This window comes from Phlebotomus papatasi, chromosome 2, assembly GCF_024763615.1.
Source record: "Phlebotomus papatasi isolate M1 chromosome 2, Ppap_2.1, whole genome shotgun sequence".
Classification (NCBI taxonomy): domain Eukaryota; kingdom Metazoa; phylum Arthropoda; class Insecta; order Diptera; family Psychodidae; genus Phlebotomus; species Phlebotomus papatasi.
Window position 1 is genome coordinate 47,207,062 of NC_077223.1, and position 16,648 is coordinate 47,223,709.

The 16,648-nt window shown below is 31.4% G+C and overlaps 1 protein-coding gene across 1 annotated transcript in view; it reads left to right on the forward strand.

The window, feature by feature from the left end:
* The window catches only part of LOC129801357 (protein qui-1), a 144,631-nt gene that overhangs the window by 40,973 nt on the left and 87,010 nt on the right, over positions 1-16,648 (forward strand). The window contains exon 2 of the mRNA XM_055846297.1: positions 4,388-4,414. The gene's annotated coding sequence lies outside the window, so the exon portion shown is untranslated. The remainder of the gene's footprint in view (positions 1-4,387; positions 4,415-16,648) is intronic.

The following is a 16,648-nucleotide window of genomic DNA, read 5'->3' on the forward strand; positions in this document are numbered from 1 at the left end:
TAATTTCCTGCAGTTATCCTCAATCAACCGTTCGTTACGTGGTTCATGATTATCCTGGCAATCGAGGAAATGTTTCTAAATACTATAATTTTGCTGTATAGGGAGTGGGGTATTAAACTTTTCTCAAATACGCGAATACTGGTATACGACTTAAAAGCTCAATTGTGAGCTTGAAGGCTTTATATATACAAAATAGGAGATATTTCTTCACAAGTGCTCATGTAATATATGTACTCAGATGCTTGAGCTGAATTGAAGCGAAAAGATTGCTCAAAATAGCGTGAAAGTTTAATATGCAGATAGCTGTAAAATGTCCTTAAGTGTCTTGTGAACAATTAGCGATACAAAACTATTCCAATATTGACTTTCTTCTTTGAAATATCCCAGGGAGGAATAAAATAGAATTTATTATAGAACTTCATGGTACAGTAGAAAAATATTGGATCACTGGACATCCTTTCGAAAATTATCATTCAATTAATTTTTATAATCAAACTTAAAGAAAGTGTAATGTAACAATCTTTGGATTTTTCAAATTAGGGAATAAATTTTCAAAATTCTTATTGTTAAAAGTTATAATAAATTTATCTGTTTCTTAAATTATTTCTATTTTGTAAAAAAAAGATAAAGAAATACAGTCGATTGTAATCAGTTTTAATCTCTTCTAGGACATTTCTGAGGAATTTTTCCTCCACGATTATTCTAGATGGAGGATTTTTAGCTAATTATAAAAATCTTGAGTTGTTGTTTCCATTAAATTATGGTCCAAGAAATATACCCAGAAGGCTTAAGTTTACGATGAATACTATAGTATTGTATTAAGACTTAATAATTCTGATAATTTAGCAGGATCAGCTATGTCATTTGCGATCATTCGAAGCCTCTGAAAGCTCAATAATTTAAAAAAGCCTGTAACAGAACATTTTCTCATATTTGCACTTCTAAAAATTTTACCTGTTTGAAGATTGGCTTTCAATTTATCATTGATAGAGACATTGAACACTAAAAATGTATGTCCATATTGCAGAAAATTCCCTACGCTCGTGTATAAAAAACTGCTAAATATGGACATATTTTTATCTAGTGTGTAGAAGTTATTATAGGCGATGACCATTTGTTAGATATGCTTTTATCTTTATAACAGATGATGAAGACACTTATTTAAATTGATTTATGCTCGAAAGCTTTTCATCAAAATTTTTATTTTTATGTATGTTTAAATTTTTTTCTGAACATATTACTATCACTCACAAAGAACTTAATTAGGGACAGACAAAATTTTCATAAAAAGAGATGGCAAAGCGTCCTAGCTTTGCGGAATGCTCGAACTCACGCGATAGAGCTCTGCTTAAATTAGGTTTTCGTATGATCTTTTGGTACTTGTTGGTCTACTAGAGATCAATTTGATTCATAAATCACAAAAACATTTGAAAATTAAAAATAATTGGTACTTAACTGATCCATTATCGATGAAGACCGATGCAGCCGGGTTCGAAATTTCAATACCTTTCCAAAAAATTCAAGTTTTTCCAAATCGGTTGAAAAATGGGCCTTCCAAAGTGATTTACTTACCTTTGACCATCAATAATTCACAATGGCGAATTTTCCGGGCATTGGTATGTTTGGACAAAATGTTTGCCCGCTCTACCTCTAAAACGTATCCGAAAATAATTTAAAAAGCTTGGGTCAATTTTGACAAAAACCGAATAAACATGGTTTTGAAGAGGGGAATAGGGGAAAAAGAAAAAACGTCTGGAGGTATTGTTCTTTAATGAGGGTCATCAAAGACCGGAAGTCGATATTTTTTACCGTTTAAGCTCCGGGACGAAAAAGAAAAGACCGGGTTGAAAAGAAAAGACGATTATAAAGTGCTCTCTCTTTGCGTTCGAGCAGTAAAAATTAGAAATTTGAATAGTAAAATTTTGACTGTCTCTGTTTAAGTTTTGTGTGAGTGATGTTATTAGGGTGAGTGTGCCGAATTTCGGTATAATTGCATGCAGACATCAAAGTCTCAAGTTTCAAAAATAACATTTTTAATACAAATTGATTTTTTTTATTACTTCTTCTTAAAGAGTGTGGCTTGGAACCTCGTAGACAGTTTATCGTCTTTATTTTCTCTAAAATCATTCTTAATCCATTTAAAAATGAATAAAAATGTAAACATAGCTTTTGTGGCTTATTTCGGCCCCCTTCGTTCTCATATTTCCTTGCCCTTTCGGAATTCTTCCAATGTCTTTTTCACATCATTTCATTCATCGAAGCGACATTTTTTGTTATTTTTTGCATTGTATAATCTCTATGGTATGTAAAAACTCAAATTTCATGGAAATTCGAGGAACAAAAAAAGTGGCCGGAATTGTAAGCTGGCCGAAATGTGGTACACTTACCCTATGTCCAGAAAAAAAACTTGTACGTAAAATAAAAATTTTGATGAAAATCTTTCCGGCATAAATCATTTTATATAAGTGTCTTCATCATCTGTTAATAAGAATAAAAACATATCTATCTAACAAATGTAATTTTCATCGCCTATAAGAGATTCATTGGCACCGTTCTTTTTAAATTGTCACTAAATTCCTCTAATAACATTTGCTTATAAAAAAAAAATATTGGATTTTGTATTAACTATTCGAATTCATGCAAAAAAATGAAATAACGAAAACTATTCGTTTAAGGCCACTAAAAGAACTAAATAATAAAGAATTGAATAACTAATATATACTCTGAGAGAAATCCGAAAAAGTTAAAATAACATTCCTGAAATGTTTATTTTACCCTGCATTATTGATCCGAAATCGGTGTATATATTATGCTTTTTAGGTGTATTGGGGGTTAAAGTTACCCTTTTTCATGTTAATTTTACCCTTAAAAATGTGTAAAATTAACATTAAAAATGTTGATATATTTTTACATCTAAAAAGTGTTAAAGTTATGAGGAAAAAAAGTTAATCGCACCCCGGTTTTTTTCTCAGTGTACAGTTCATATATAAAATAATTCTATTAAATGTTTTGTTTTGCTAGCCCATGTGACAAAATTCTCGAAACGATAGTTTACTTTTGGCTCTTCAGACTTTGAGGAGAGTTGCATTTACATGAATTACACAATATATAACAAATTTTAACTTTTGTGACATGTTAATGCACTTACAATGTTATGTTTTTATTATTGTTGTGAGGTTTTGGAATTTTCATTCTGTTGACCAACTTTTTAAGTGCAAAATATTTGTACATACATAGACTATGGACAAGAGAAACTTTATCCTTTTTATAAAGTTTTTTCTTTCCATGTTTCCAATAGACATTGCAAAGATTTTTATTTGATTTCATGCTTGAAATTGGTAGCAGCTGCATGCTGGATTGAACACCAATTGCCATTAGAATACTTTTCAGATCTGAAATCTTATCGTCAATTGAATTTCCTTATATTTTAACTGTTATTCCATTATTCATTGCATTCTTTGTGAAATAAAAGAGAATCTTAATTAGAAGTTCTTAAATAAATAAAAGATTTTTTTTAGAGTACTTTAAGTAATGTACCATTGTAGAGCAACAGGATTTTATAGCAAAATCAGACTAATTCTATTATAAAAGGAAAATCGTTTTCATAGGAAAACCCAGAAATACTTTCTAAGATTAACTCTACGGAATTCATTGTGAAATACTCGTAACTTATAATTTTTCATGTTAAGATCGTAAGGGATTTCACTTAGGGAACAGAGTAGAAAATGTCGTACTAAATCAATTGAAACACCTGGGTTTGTTCACTGTAGAAAATCTCATAGTGACACTCCAGGGAACCCCTTTAGCATCTTCCAGCTCCATATAGAATGAAGGAAATTTATTCCGGGGAATATTTCTTTTCACGTGATATCAACAATGTGCATGGGGCTTTTGTGTTGGTCGTATAAATTGTATACCCAAGCACAAAAGACACGATATATCTGTTCTTCAAATCTGGGGCTTTCAATTTCCCATTTTCCCGCCATCATATAATATGGGTTCTTTCGGAACTTTGGAAATCCTTTGGCTAAATATTGGTGAATTTAAAGCAATTTTATATTCATCAATACATTCTCTCTAATCTGTGTGGAATTGAATCCCTTCCTGGAGGCTTTTCATGTAGATTATCTGGAGAAAGTGAATTTGGAAGCCCTTTTTGGTTCATAATTCCATGTCTTTTGGTTAGGTAAATGACACGGTAAGAGTAGTGCTTCAGAAGTTCTATATTGAGTATCCTCGATAGTATTGCGCTATAAGACGAAACTTTGTATTTCTCGCTTTATGATGATGACATTGACTGAATGAATGAAAGTTACCAAAATACATATAACTTAATTCCCATTTTCCATAGTATATTATTACTTACATATATTTCATTTAATTTCAGGGTGACTGAAAGTTAGACACCAGCTGGGTATGTATATCATTCTATGTCTTTCTTGTTGTAGATTACGTGCCATTGATGCCACATTTTCAATTGCAAGAGGTGTAATTATCCTTCTGTCCTAAGATACTAAAGTGAATGGTTTACTTTCATGAGGAATGTTTTAGATAACACTGTACATGAGAGTATTGCCCATTCAAAGCACTTTCTCAGAACATTTATGTGGTTTGAAATTCCATTTCAAAATCAATTAATTTCAATCCATTGAGCATATTGCGGTAAATTAACTTTTCACATTATTCTAACCACATAACTACATGTTGTTTTCTAAGGAAATATACTTTTCAAAGATAGGTAATCTCTAGAAGCGATTATTTCGTTCACCGATATACATGCTAATAAATATTAATAATTCATTCCTTCTGGCGGTTTTTTAACGTTACATTATTTTTAAAACTCTATAAAATGCAGATTAATAACCAATGTATAAAAAAATAGGTAAGATAATAAGGGTTTTATATTTCAGAATAAGAATCGGTTCGAATAGATAATAAATCGGTAAATGATCTTTTATATAAAATTTAATCAACAATTTATTTAATTATCAATTAATAATTATTAATTGAATTTAATTTCAAAATGGTTAGTGTTTAGTTAATTTGTTAATCGGTATCTTTGATTAATTGGTTTTAATTGAACCGGTAAACCGGTCAGAAATCCAGTAAAATTTTCCAATAAGAAATTTTTCGTGGTGGTTTAATTGTTACTTTGTGTTATAAGAGGGCAATCATCTTCCAGATGGACTCCTAATAAGGAAAATAAACCTCGAAAATTGACAATTATCCATATCTTCAGGAGTTGGTAAAAATAAAGCCTTATGTTCACAAGTTAGAATGTTTCCCTAAATATTTTGCATATGCACAGCATAATTTTTTAAGTTTACCGATTGCAATTTTTCATAGATCAACTCAGAATTTTCCCAAATAATCTGCAGTTTTGATAAAAATTGTATATCGGTATTATGAAACTGAGTCAGAGATTTGAAGACCTTTCCATCGAACTAAAACATGCCTAAATAGGTTGAGAAAAAAAGCTCCTAGTAGAGTATCTAAAATTAGATGGCAAAGCGTCCCAACTTTGCGGAATGCTCCAACGCAGGAGATAGAGCTCTCCGTAAAGTATGTTTTTCGTTATTTTTTGTCCATAAAAGTCCAGACGTGTATACTTTCCAAGTTTAAGTAAATCGGTTTGAAAAATAGCCCCCCCCCCCCCCCCGATTTAACTCGGACCTTAGAAAATTCTATCCCGAATACTTTTCCGGTATAGGCTTCTATGGACGAAATTTTCGCGTGTACTACCTCGAAAACATATCCGAAAATAAAAGAAATCACTGGAACACTTTTGGTGGGAATGTAGGGTGTGGGAAAAAAGGGGAACAAATGTCTTTAGATAACTTTTTTTTAGAGTGTAGGGGTGGGGGCTCATGGAAGTCTAGAAGTTGATATTTCTTACCGCTTAAGCTCCAGAACGGTGACAAACTAGAAAAAAAAAACATGATTATATATACCTACTGCTCAAACTTTGAGTTTGAGCAATAAAACGAAACTCTATTTGTTATCTTTTCTTCTAATAAATTAAATTTATATACACCGAGAAAAATTTGTATGGTATTTTCTACAAATCGTGTCTTTAAATTCTACTGCCTCAAAAGATAGTAGAAAATACCATCCTCCATAGAAACTTTCCTTTAGAATCTACCATCTTGACATTTTAAAATTTAAATAGATAGATAGATTGTATAGGGAGCATGGTACGATCTGTGGGCTGCAGACACCTAGGCTCTATTTGAGCCCCTTATGTCTACCCAACAAACCTTACTCCAATTCTTTTAAAACGTGGCTGAACTGCAGAATATCCTGAGCTGCCGCTCTTTTGATATCCCCCAGTGTCAGCACTTCTTTCTTAAAGATCTGAATTCTCTGGCTTGAGAATTTGGAACAATAACATAAAATGTGTTCTACTGTTTCCAGACTCTCTCCACAACCCCTGCAATTTTAAAAAATGCAAATGCAAAAAATGCAAAGCCAGCAAATGAAAAATTTCATTTGCTGGCTAATCTTCCCCGGTCTCCCCTACTTCACCACAGCTAATCAAGACTGAATTAAACACGAAGTTCTGTGATATTTCTCGTAAGAAATTGCTCACATTGAATTTTCAGCAAAGCAATTTTAACTCAAATCATATTCAAAATTTAACGTATTTAGTGTTAAAATCTTCCAAAAAGAACAAATATTAAGGTAGAATTCATTATTCATAAAATATTGGAATAAAAATACATAACTTTAATCGATTTATTTATAGTGTCCAATTTTATCCTCAAAGTGTCCAAATTTAGAAACTGGTCAAAATTATGAGCTCTTACCCTATAGGCGTTTTACCTAAAACTATAAATCACTAAATAATTTGGATTTTTAGTCTAATGATAAACAGACATAATAAATTATTCATAAATTAGCGTTACATTAGAAATCTCAAAATTGCACAATTTTAACATTTTGTAAAATTTGATCCCCCGTGGGGTTTGTGGGTGAAAAGTCGATATATATTACAAATAAATATGAATTTTTGTTCTCTCTGTGGAGTTCGAACAATATAAATCTCTCGTAATATACTCAGGAATTGTGGAAACAATGAAATTGGTATATTGTGCTTTCCCATTGCCATTTTAGACAGTTCTGCGCATTTTTGCCAAAAAATCAAAACTCTCTATAAACACCCTGATTCACAATTAAAAAAATAAAATGTGTTGAAAAATTTTTTTTTATGGATTTTGATATTAAGAAGTCATTGTCTAGGTCTCTGGAGACAAGATAGACCAATGCAAAATCCTTGAAATTACTTTGTTAATGTTTTAAATATTTATTCATTCCTTAGATATATCGGCGAAAAAAATTATGTAAAAAAGTATTCAATTTATTTGAATTACCCGAACTGCGAAAAAATACGCTTTTTGGATCAAAGATGAAAATATTATTATATGAAACAAATTATATTCTCATTTGGATAATTGAATATGAAACTTAATGATTGAAGATTATTAAACAAAAAATATGTAATACGTGGAAAGAAAATTAACAAGTCACCTAAGAAATTAAGAGATTATTGATTTGAGGATCTGGATGGGGTAGAACTGAAAGATGATGATAAAAAAGCAAAACCGACATGAATTTATCAAATGAAAGGGGCTGGGAGGAAATAATCTGGGCCAGAGTCTATGTACTGCGACTCATTAAAGAACATCCTCTTTCCCTTCTTTTGTGTTCTTTTCCTATGATGAGCTTTCACAGTCTGCCAAGTCGAAACGAGGAGTAAGGATTAAGAGTCGTTTTTCATTCTTTCCTTTTTGTTCATTTTCCTTTTATTCTTAGACCGAAAATTCTAAATAAAACTTGAGCCAATTTCCCTAATGTTAGTCTTTGCTCCATCTCTCTCACACCTTTTCTTTTTCAGACAAGAAAAAATGGATTATTCTTTTTATTTTTCACCACCAAATACCTCAAGGGGACAGTTCAATTTAATTTTCACACTGCATGTTAAAGAAATATCCACCTACGTATTAATCAATGTTCATTTTTTTTGTTAATACTGAGACAGTTGAATTTAAAATAGAACGTACCACCACGTCTCGTCGGCAAAAAGGTATTAACGTGTAATGTAACGAACAACAAAATATTTTTCATGTTCCAACAAACCGCACTGTTTTACGTGATTTCGACATTTTACGCTGGCTGGTCTCGTTTATAACACAAATTTCAGTGGTGTATTATTAATTAAAACCGGATACCAGGCGTCTCCACCACAAAAGCTTTGCAAGTCTGCTTCGGGGACTTTTAGGCTACGAAAGGGAGTAAGGGTCTTTTTTTCGCTCATTGCGTGACGCAATTACTTGCCTTTTCCATAAACGTTTAATTATTTTGGTATCACACACTCTTTTAGTGCCATTTCCAGCCATATACTCTTTAATTTCCGAACATATTTCGTCATCTTCTTGCATTAATATTAGGTAAAATTCTCATGATAATCTCATCTATTGTTGCTGTCACGAAATTTCATATTATTTGATCGGACACAAACTTTGATAAAGTACTTTTGGGAACTTTTGGAACAACGAACATTTTGAACGATGAATGTAAGAAGACGAAAAAATTCTGGAAAGCCTTTAAATTTATTAGTGAATAAAACAATAGAGTATTTTGAATATGATTCCATTAGAAATATTGCAATTATCTTTATTCAGTTATTACCTATCAGTAAAAGATCCTTAAGATTTAAATTAGATCTTCATAAAAACATTAAACGCTCTGCGAAAGGATTTTCGAGTAGATAAATTTTACATAAACGTTTTTTTTTATTTTTTAATATATTGTATACCATTTTTCGCTTCATTGATATTTATGTTCTAAATTACGAAAAGTATATTTATTTATAAATTTTATTTAAAATTCCTGTACATCATGTCCTATAAATTCAGCAGAAAATTGAATTTACAATAAGTCCAAGTCTGTTCACATTTATAATCTCATGTACCATAAGTTATAAATGCTTATCTTTTGCTTCTTTATATAAACCGTAAATTGTGAACTTAATGTGAGATATATATAACCAAAAATAGCATACAGTCTTCCGCACGAAAATTGCCTCATGGAAAAAGTTATCACGTTTATCTCGCGATTGTAATGTATTCTGCGAGGCAAAAGTAAGGGTGAATGCTTGATCGGAAATCGTGATGAAATTGAAAATTGTTTTATAGCCTAACTAAACTAATTCGAAGGGACTTTTATCTAGAAAATAATTTAATAAAACGTAATTGATGTAAATCATGTAGAAAACTAGTAACATTTTCTATCACCTAATATATTTAATATGGAGTTCACAATATTGAAGAAATCTACCTAAGAATAAGGTTTAATGTAAAAACCTGCTTGTTGTTAAATATTCATAAATTATTCTAAAAATTATCCCTCGCATTAATTACCCAAGATTATTTGTAAGGCAAATAAAACATAATTTGAATATAATTAAATGGTATTTGCACAGTCTTCAAAAGATTTTGAAGAAATATTTACATAAATTAGAATGTTTTTTAACACTTCCATTTTGAGCTTATAAGGTTTAAATCGGTTTAGATAAACAAACTTCTATAAGTCGTTGCTAAATACAATTTGTTAATCATACAACAAGCAAAGTTATCATACAGTCATACTTAAATTTGTTACATTTGCACTTTGGCAAAATGTTAGAGAAACTTTAATGTTAAACTCTAAAGTTTGTGCAGAAACTTTTCAAAACATGTAAAGATTAAATGTCGATTCATGTGCATGGTTTCTATTTAAATTTTACAATAACATTTTACCAATTGTAAATTTATATTTATTTTTATGTTAAAATTTATTGTGATAATGAGCTTCTATGTTTTTAAAAATATATATGTATTTTATTAAATGATCTTTTATCAACAACGATGTTGGTCAAATAGGTCTCTTAAGAGGATCATAAAGCCAGAAAATGGCGGCTCCATACAAAAACCCAAAATTAAAAGTGTATCAAGTCTTACAATTTTTGAGATATTTCCTTGAAAATTTAACTGAGGGTAGTTTTTTATATTATCTTTTAATTCTATGTTTTAATTTTTTGAAAAATTGTTTTCCTTTCATAATATAATTTTCCAAACATTCGTATACTCCTAAAACATGCCACAAAGAGGCTGCATTATCTCCTAGAATATGAAAGATAGAGAGGTATATTTTTTTTAAATTTTGTTCGTAAAGACATGCTCTATAAAATGCCTGTTTCACTTCTTTCACTTTTCATACAAATTTTCCAAGTATTTTTCAATTGAAAATTGTCCAAAAAATGACAGTTTTCATTGCATCTTTGTACCGAGAATATCATTTTTTCCGAATAAATAATTATTTTTGTACCAATCTACATTTCATTAGCTTTCAAATGGTACATTAGAATTGGAAAAACTCCTAACAGTTTTTTTGCAATTATATTTTAAACAACATGATGCAAATTGGAAATTTTCATGGGCTTTTGATAGCTTTCCGAGCTTCCGAGAAATTCTACTCAAAACTGTTCAGCAATTCGCCACAAGATAACGCGTGGATTTTTGGTCGCATTTTTCACCATGTCTTTCCTTTTCTCTCTGACCTTCAGCACGCCTGCAGTTTTTTCGATCAGGCGGAGGAAAAAAAATGCAAAACAACAAAACTCATCCACTGTGTGAGAAATCTTATGAATTACAGCTGAGCCAATTTTTATGATTTTCACGATAAGTTTCATTCTTTCAAAAAATTGTAGAAAATCGTAAAAATTATGAATCGTCAATCGTCATGGGCATTTCACAAAACCAGCTAATATCGGTGACTACAAAATATGCGGATATAATTTATTTTTCTCGGAGAAGAAAAAAGTCAATAATAAGTCTAAATGGGCTTATGCTATGTGTGATTCTCTCATTGCAAATTCGAATTGGGGGCAAAATCGAAGTCCAGATGACCTTATGCTAGCTGAGATTCATTACGGGAAACCTCGAAACCTCGTCGTTGAAAATTGAAGAGTGCAAATTCGATTGTCAGAAATGCACAAAAATACATGTAAAACTTTAATGCCAAAATGGCTCAGAAACTATTCCGCAATCCGCGAGTAATACTGCGATCTTTAAAAATCCGCGAAAAAAACCACGGTCCGGGAAAATCCACAATAAATTCTGTCGGCTGCGTAAATCCATGAGAAATTCTTCGGTCTGCAAAAGATTCCGCGATCCGCGAGAAATTTCGCGGTTCGCGAAAATTCGTGAACGATTCCGTGATCCGAGAAAATCCGGGAGAACCACCGTGATCCACGAAAATACACGAAAAATTCCGCTGCCCACTAAAATCCACGAACACACCGCGATCCGCGAAGTTACAAAATAAACCTAAAAGTAGCGAAAAAGCATAACATGATTTCGAGATTAAAATAGAAAACTCGATTTTGAAATAGAACTTTCTTCACAGTTCATTTATTCAAAATACGTCTCGAGAATTATTGCATCTTTTTCAAAGTTTTTTTTTTAATTGGTCCACGAAATTAGCTCTAAAAAATGATCGTAAATAGAACAAAATTGACTTCGAGAAAAGCTGATAAAAACAACAAAATTTATAAAAATACAGTTTTTACGAAATACAGAAAACTGAAATATTTCGAGAACTAATATAAGAGGAGATGGGGCTACTTTGAGCTGTGGGTTTGGTCTACATTTTTATATGTTTTTTTGCCTATTTTTAAATTAAGCTGGCTCCTACAATTATTTTATTTTATTTATATCCACAAGTGTTCTGTCTATCCAAATTACAATATATATTAAAACCCAGTTTGCTTTAGAAATATGCAAAAAAAATCGCATAACAATGTAACCCTATTGCTCAAAGTATCCCCACCTCCCCATACTGTCATTTAAATTTTTTTTAAACTCATCTCATTCATAAGTCTGAAAAATGGCCAAAAATTTTTATTTCGCCATAAGAATACGTGTATTTGGGGGTTGAGGAGAGATGGAACTTAATAGTTTTGGCAACACTTCCGGTGTGAATTTTGATCAATGTTCTTCAAAATCTTTTCAAGTAAATCTTAGAAATTATTTTCCCTAAATTTCTGGTAAGACTGAATTGATACACTCAGCGAAATTACCATCGAAGTATATGAACCACATATTCCACAAAATAAATCATTTATATTGAAAACATAAAATAAACTCCAATAAATTCAATGAAATAGTGTTCATGTCTAAAACCACTTCCCTCCTATTCTAAATTAATAAAAAAAACTATAAATATTTTGCTAAAATTAGGGGTGTTCCATCTCACCCGCACTTTTTTTTGAGTGCCTCAAAATGCAACTTTTTTTAAATCCTAGTTTTTGAAGAGACTATTTTCATCTATATATTTCTAATATTGATATCTTAAATTTAGAGTCTTCAAATGATAAACCAGTGAGATTCGTCTTTGTCTCGGATTCAAAACGCATCCGTAATATTGAATATAAAAAAGGTGTTCCATCTCTCCTCGAATACCTATATTTGATCCAAAAATAGGGGTTCCGTGGTGCAATTGGTAAGAGCGTTCGGCTCTTGGGCGGTGTGATCCCCGGCTCGACTGTCACAGTTGTGAGTTCGAGTCCCGCCCGGTACAAACGACTGAAGCATCTGAATGGACATATTTCTCATACACAATGTAATCTGTATTAAAAACTTGTAAACTGAAAAATGTACAAAATGGCGAAGAAAACCCGGTACATCAAAATAAATAATTAATAAAATAATGTTCCAAAAATTAGCTCGCGCACGGACACACAAGTTTTTGGAAAAAATTTGTGCTTTCTACGAGACTCAATAAGATACCTAATATGAAAACGATTTTTTTCTGCAACGTGGCTCATCCATGGACATCGAAAATTTTCGGAACAAATTTGTACCCTCAAGGAGTAACAAAAAGATACTCAATATTATTAACTAATTTGTTCCGAAAGTCACCATCGCAGCGAGGAGGACGTTAAATTTGTGGCATTTTTCAAGCTATAATATTTAAGGTTTCACTTTTTTTTTAATTCGAGATTCCCAAGATTTTTTCTCCTCCTGCTACCAGCACTCGCATGCGATTTTGTAATGCACAAGTTTGTATAAAACACTGTCAAGCTGAATTTTCTTTGACGAGATCTTTTAAATTGCATTAATTTGTTTCCGATAATTGGAACAAAATGTCTATACTTGGTTTCGACTTTTAGCAACAAATTTGTACTTTTTAAGAGAGACAAAAGGATTCCCCATAATAGTAACGATTTTTGTTCCAAAAATTAAATCGTCCGCGGACACCGAAAATTTTTGAAACGAATATGTTACAAATGTAGGGATAGTATTTTTATGAAAAAAATCTACAAATTTGTTCCTGACAGTGGGAACAAAACAGTAGAGCACAACAAAATTCTATTCCAACTCACAGATCAAATTTGTATAAAACGAAATCTACTGAAATTTGTAGGTATTCCACTGTATCAAAACGGTTGTAAAAGAAAACTTACACAATTGTCACTATACTTAACAAAATCGTAAAGAAAAAATATTGGAACGAATAAATATCTTTTCTAGGTACATATTTGTTCTGTAACAAATTGTTCTAAAGAAAATTTTTACCAATATTTTGGTCAGTGTCCAAAAGTTTTTACTGTGATTGTGCAATTTGCTAACAATACTACAATTGGACTTCAGATAAAAATTAGTTATAGTTTCATAACTGGTTTATTATATATGGATTGATAATAAATTATACCCTTTTCAGAATTGTAAGAAATTGCATGACCTTTGGAACTATACCAAATGTCACCCTATTCGGTTTAAAAATACGCTCTCTAGAGCATTTTTAACCTTTGACCTTGAAAAATCTTTGATTCAACAGTATTTTCTTATATGAAATTATCACCGAGTCGGCCTCTAAAACATATTTAAAAATAAAAAAAATCGCAGGATGCGTTTTTAAAGATTCCCAAGAAGAACATGGTTTTTGGAAAGAATGGAGGAAAAATAAAGGTCATGTTAATTATTTATTAGTTTGACCTACCAAGATTGTAAAGTTTTTAAATTTCGAATCGTAAGGGATAGGGGAAAGAACTCTCCTTTCGAACGTTCATGCCTTCGAATAGCGTGATTTTTCTTTTGTTTTTCCTGAGAGACTTATAAATAATTATCACATAATCATAAATATTGATGATAAGCTAACTAATATTTAATAGAAATATGTAAGTCTCTTACGAAAAATAAAAGGAAATTCACATTATTCCATGAACATTCGAAAGGAGAGTACTTTTCCCTACCAAAAAAGGCCAAAAAATAAACCTGTTTCCCCCTATCTTTCAAATGTTTCAAATGCACGTCCTTTGAAGAAATAGAAATTTTGGACTATGAAGAAAATAAAAATAGAAATTTTGTCACTTGAAAATTTAATTTTTTTTTTTTATCAATTTTTAGAGACAAAGAAGATATACGTAAAACATGCATGTCTCATTTTTTCTTTCCTTCACAAAATCTCATAATGCATCGCAAGGCTAAAAATTCGCCTTTGGGTTTTTAACCTTTTCAATGGGTTTTTTGTGTGCTCTGGGGAGCGCTTCGGAGAAGGGTAGACAGACGATGAGCGTGAACAAAAAACAGTAGAAAAAACGAGACAGCTGATGGCGGGTGATGACTCTTTTCACCACCAGGGGACATCACGGATGCTTTGAGTAGCTCCGCGAGAGCTTGAATCTGGAGCTTTTTTTTCCTTGACGATCCTCTTAAATATGTCTTGAGTAAAGGCCTTTACATATTGGGAGAAATTTTTGTCAAAAATGATTTTTCAAAAGTAGGGGGAACTGGGGCAGTAGTAAACTGGGGTAGTTGTAAACACTGTGATTTTTTTCAATAATTTTAAGACTCCAGAGGATAAAATCCATAAGCATTCATAGATACCATGGGGATGTATGTCCACAGATGAATTGGTCAATATAATCCTAATACTTTAAAAATAAAAATAATTTTTCCTAAAAATGTTGATATTTCAATTATTTTGGTCATTTGGATTTCCACCTGGAAATTAAAAACTGTGTAGAATAATCGAAATGTAGCAATATCAGTTCTTTCCTACATCTTTTAGGATTATATTAATGCATTTACTAGAGAAATTGATATTCTCATTTTTTTGAAAGAATTAATAATTGGTCAGAAAACAGCATTTGGGGTAGATGTAAACAGCAATTTCTATTTCACAAAATAAGTAGGTAAAAGAGCGGGAAATTGACCTTCATGCGAAATATCTATAATTCATAGATTACGAAAAAAATTGGTGGCGCTGTGTTCAATAAAAAGTCACTTGATGTTAAAATATGGGGAAAATCCATTGAAAAATGTCTTTGATATGCATGCTTTTAGTTTTTTTGCTATTTTAATTATTCTTTGTAAAAAGTGTTGTGATTTTTTGAAAAATATACAGTTTTTATATATCTCTTAAATAATTAAAATAATCGAAAGTGGTGCAAAGTTAATTTCAAGGGTGGGAAAAAAGGTGTTTACATCCTCCCCAGAAAGTGGTTACTTCTACCTCAGGTATTTTGTGAAAAGAGAAAAATGCACAGAGACACAAATTTTATTTTTATGGAAAACTCAATTGTTTTCCAGCATCCGCATTACCCTCGACGAATTGCCTATACCCAAGGGTAAAACATGAGCTAAGAAATATTTTCCAAAAAATCACGGTGTCCTTGGAAAATCACCTCAAATTCGCATCTATCGAAAATGGTTACATGTGCCCCAGTCTCCCCTAAGTTGTTTTTGCAAATACAATTTTTGACGATAATTACTTTCAATGTGTAGACGCCAAAGGGAAACAAAATTATAAATGTTCCCAAGAAACAGCAAGGAAAAATATTCAAATCAATTTATTTCTCCTCAATTATGCTTGGTTGAGGCTGTCGACTGTCTTACCAAGATCGATATTGTTCTTTTTAGTTTTGATAGATTTCTTGAATTAATTCATTTTATTGAACTGTTACTTATCTGCCTCTACACACTAGAAAAATTTATGCCCATATGGAAGAGTTTTTCCTACGCAAACATAGGGAATTTGCTTCAATATGGACATAAATTTCTCTAGTGTGTAGAGTCCATTAAACTTCCTTGTTGAAATCTTTCAAACCCTTTCGACCACAAAAATAGGGGTATAATAAAACTCTTTCTTGAAACTTAAGAAGAATTTCATAGCAAGTAAATTGTAAAAGATAATAGACCTGTTGCTTATCGTAAAAAAAGGGGTGGCAAAGCATCCCATGCTTTGCGAAATGCTGGAACTCGTGACTTATATGCTATATCGCAAAAGTATTTTCGCATCATTTACCGTTTACCGGTTCTCAACCGATTTGAACCGATTCATAAATCTCTCAAAAGATACACCAAAATAATTTTAAAAGTAATAGGATTGATTTTCAGATAAAAATTAGTTATCGGTTATGAACCGGTTCATTAGCGATTCAAAACCGATTGGAACCGGTTCAGTTTTATAGGAAATTCCAAGACCTTTCCAACGACCCCAAACATGACCCCATTTGCTTGATAAATATGCTCTCTATAAGTGTCTTTTTAATCTTTGACCTTAAAAAATCGTTATTAGGAATGATTCTCCGATTGATTCTTGATTG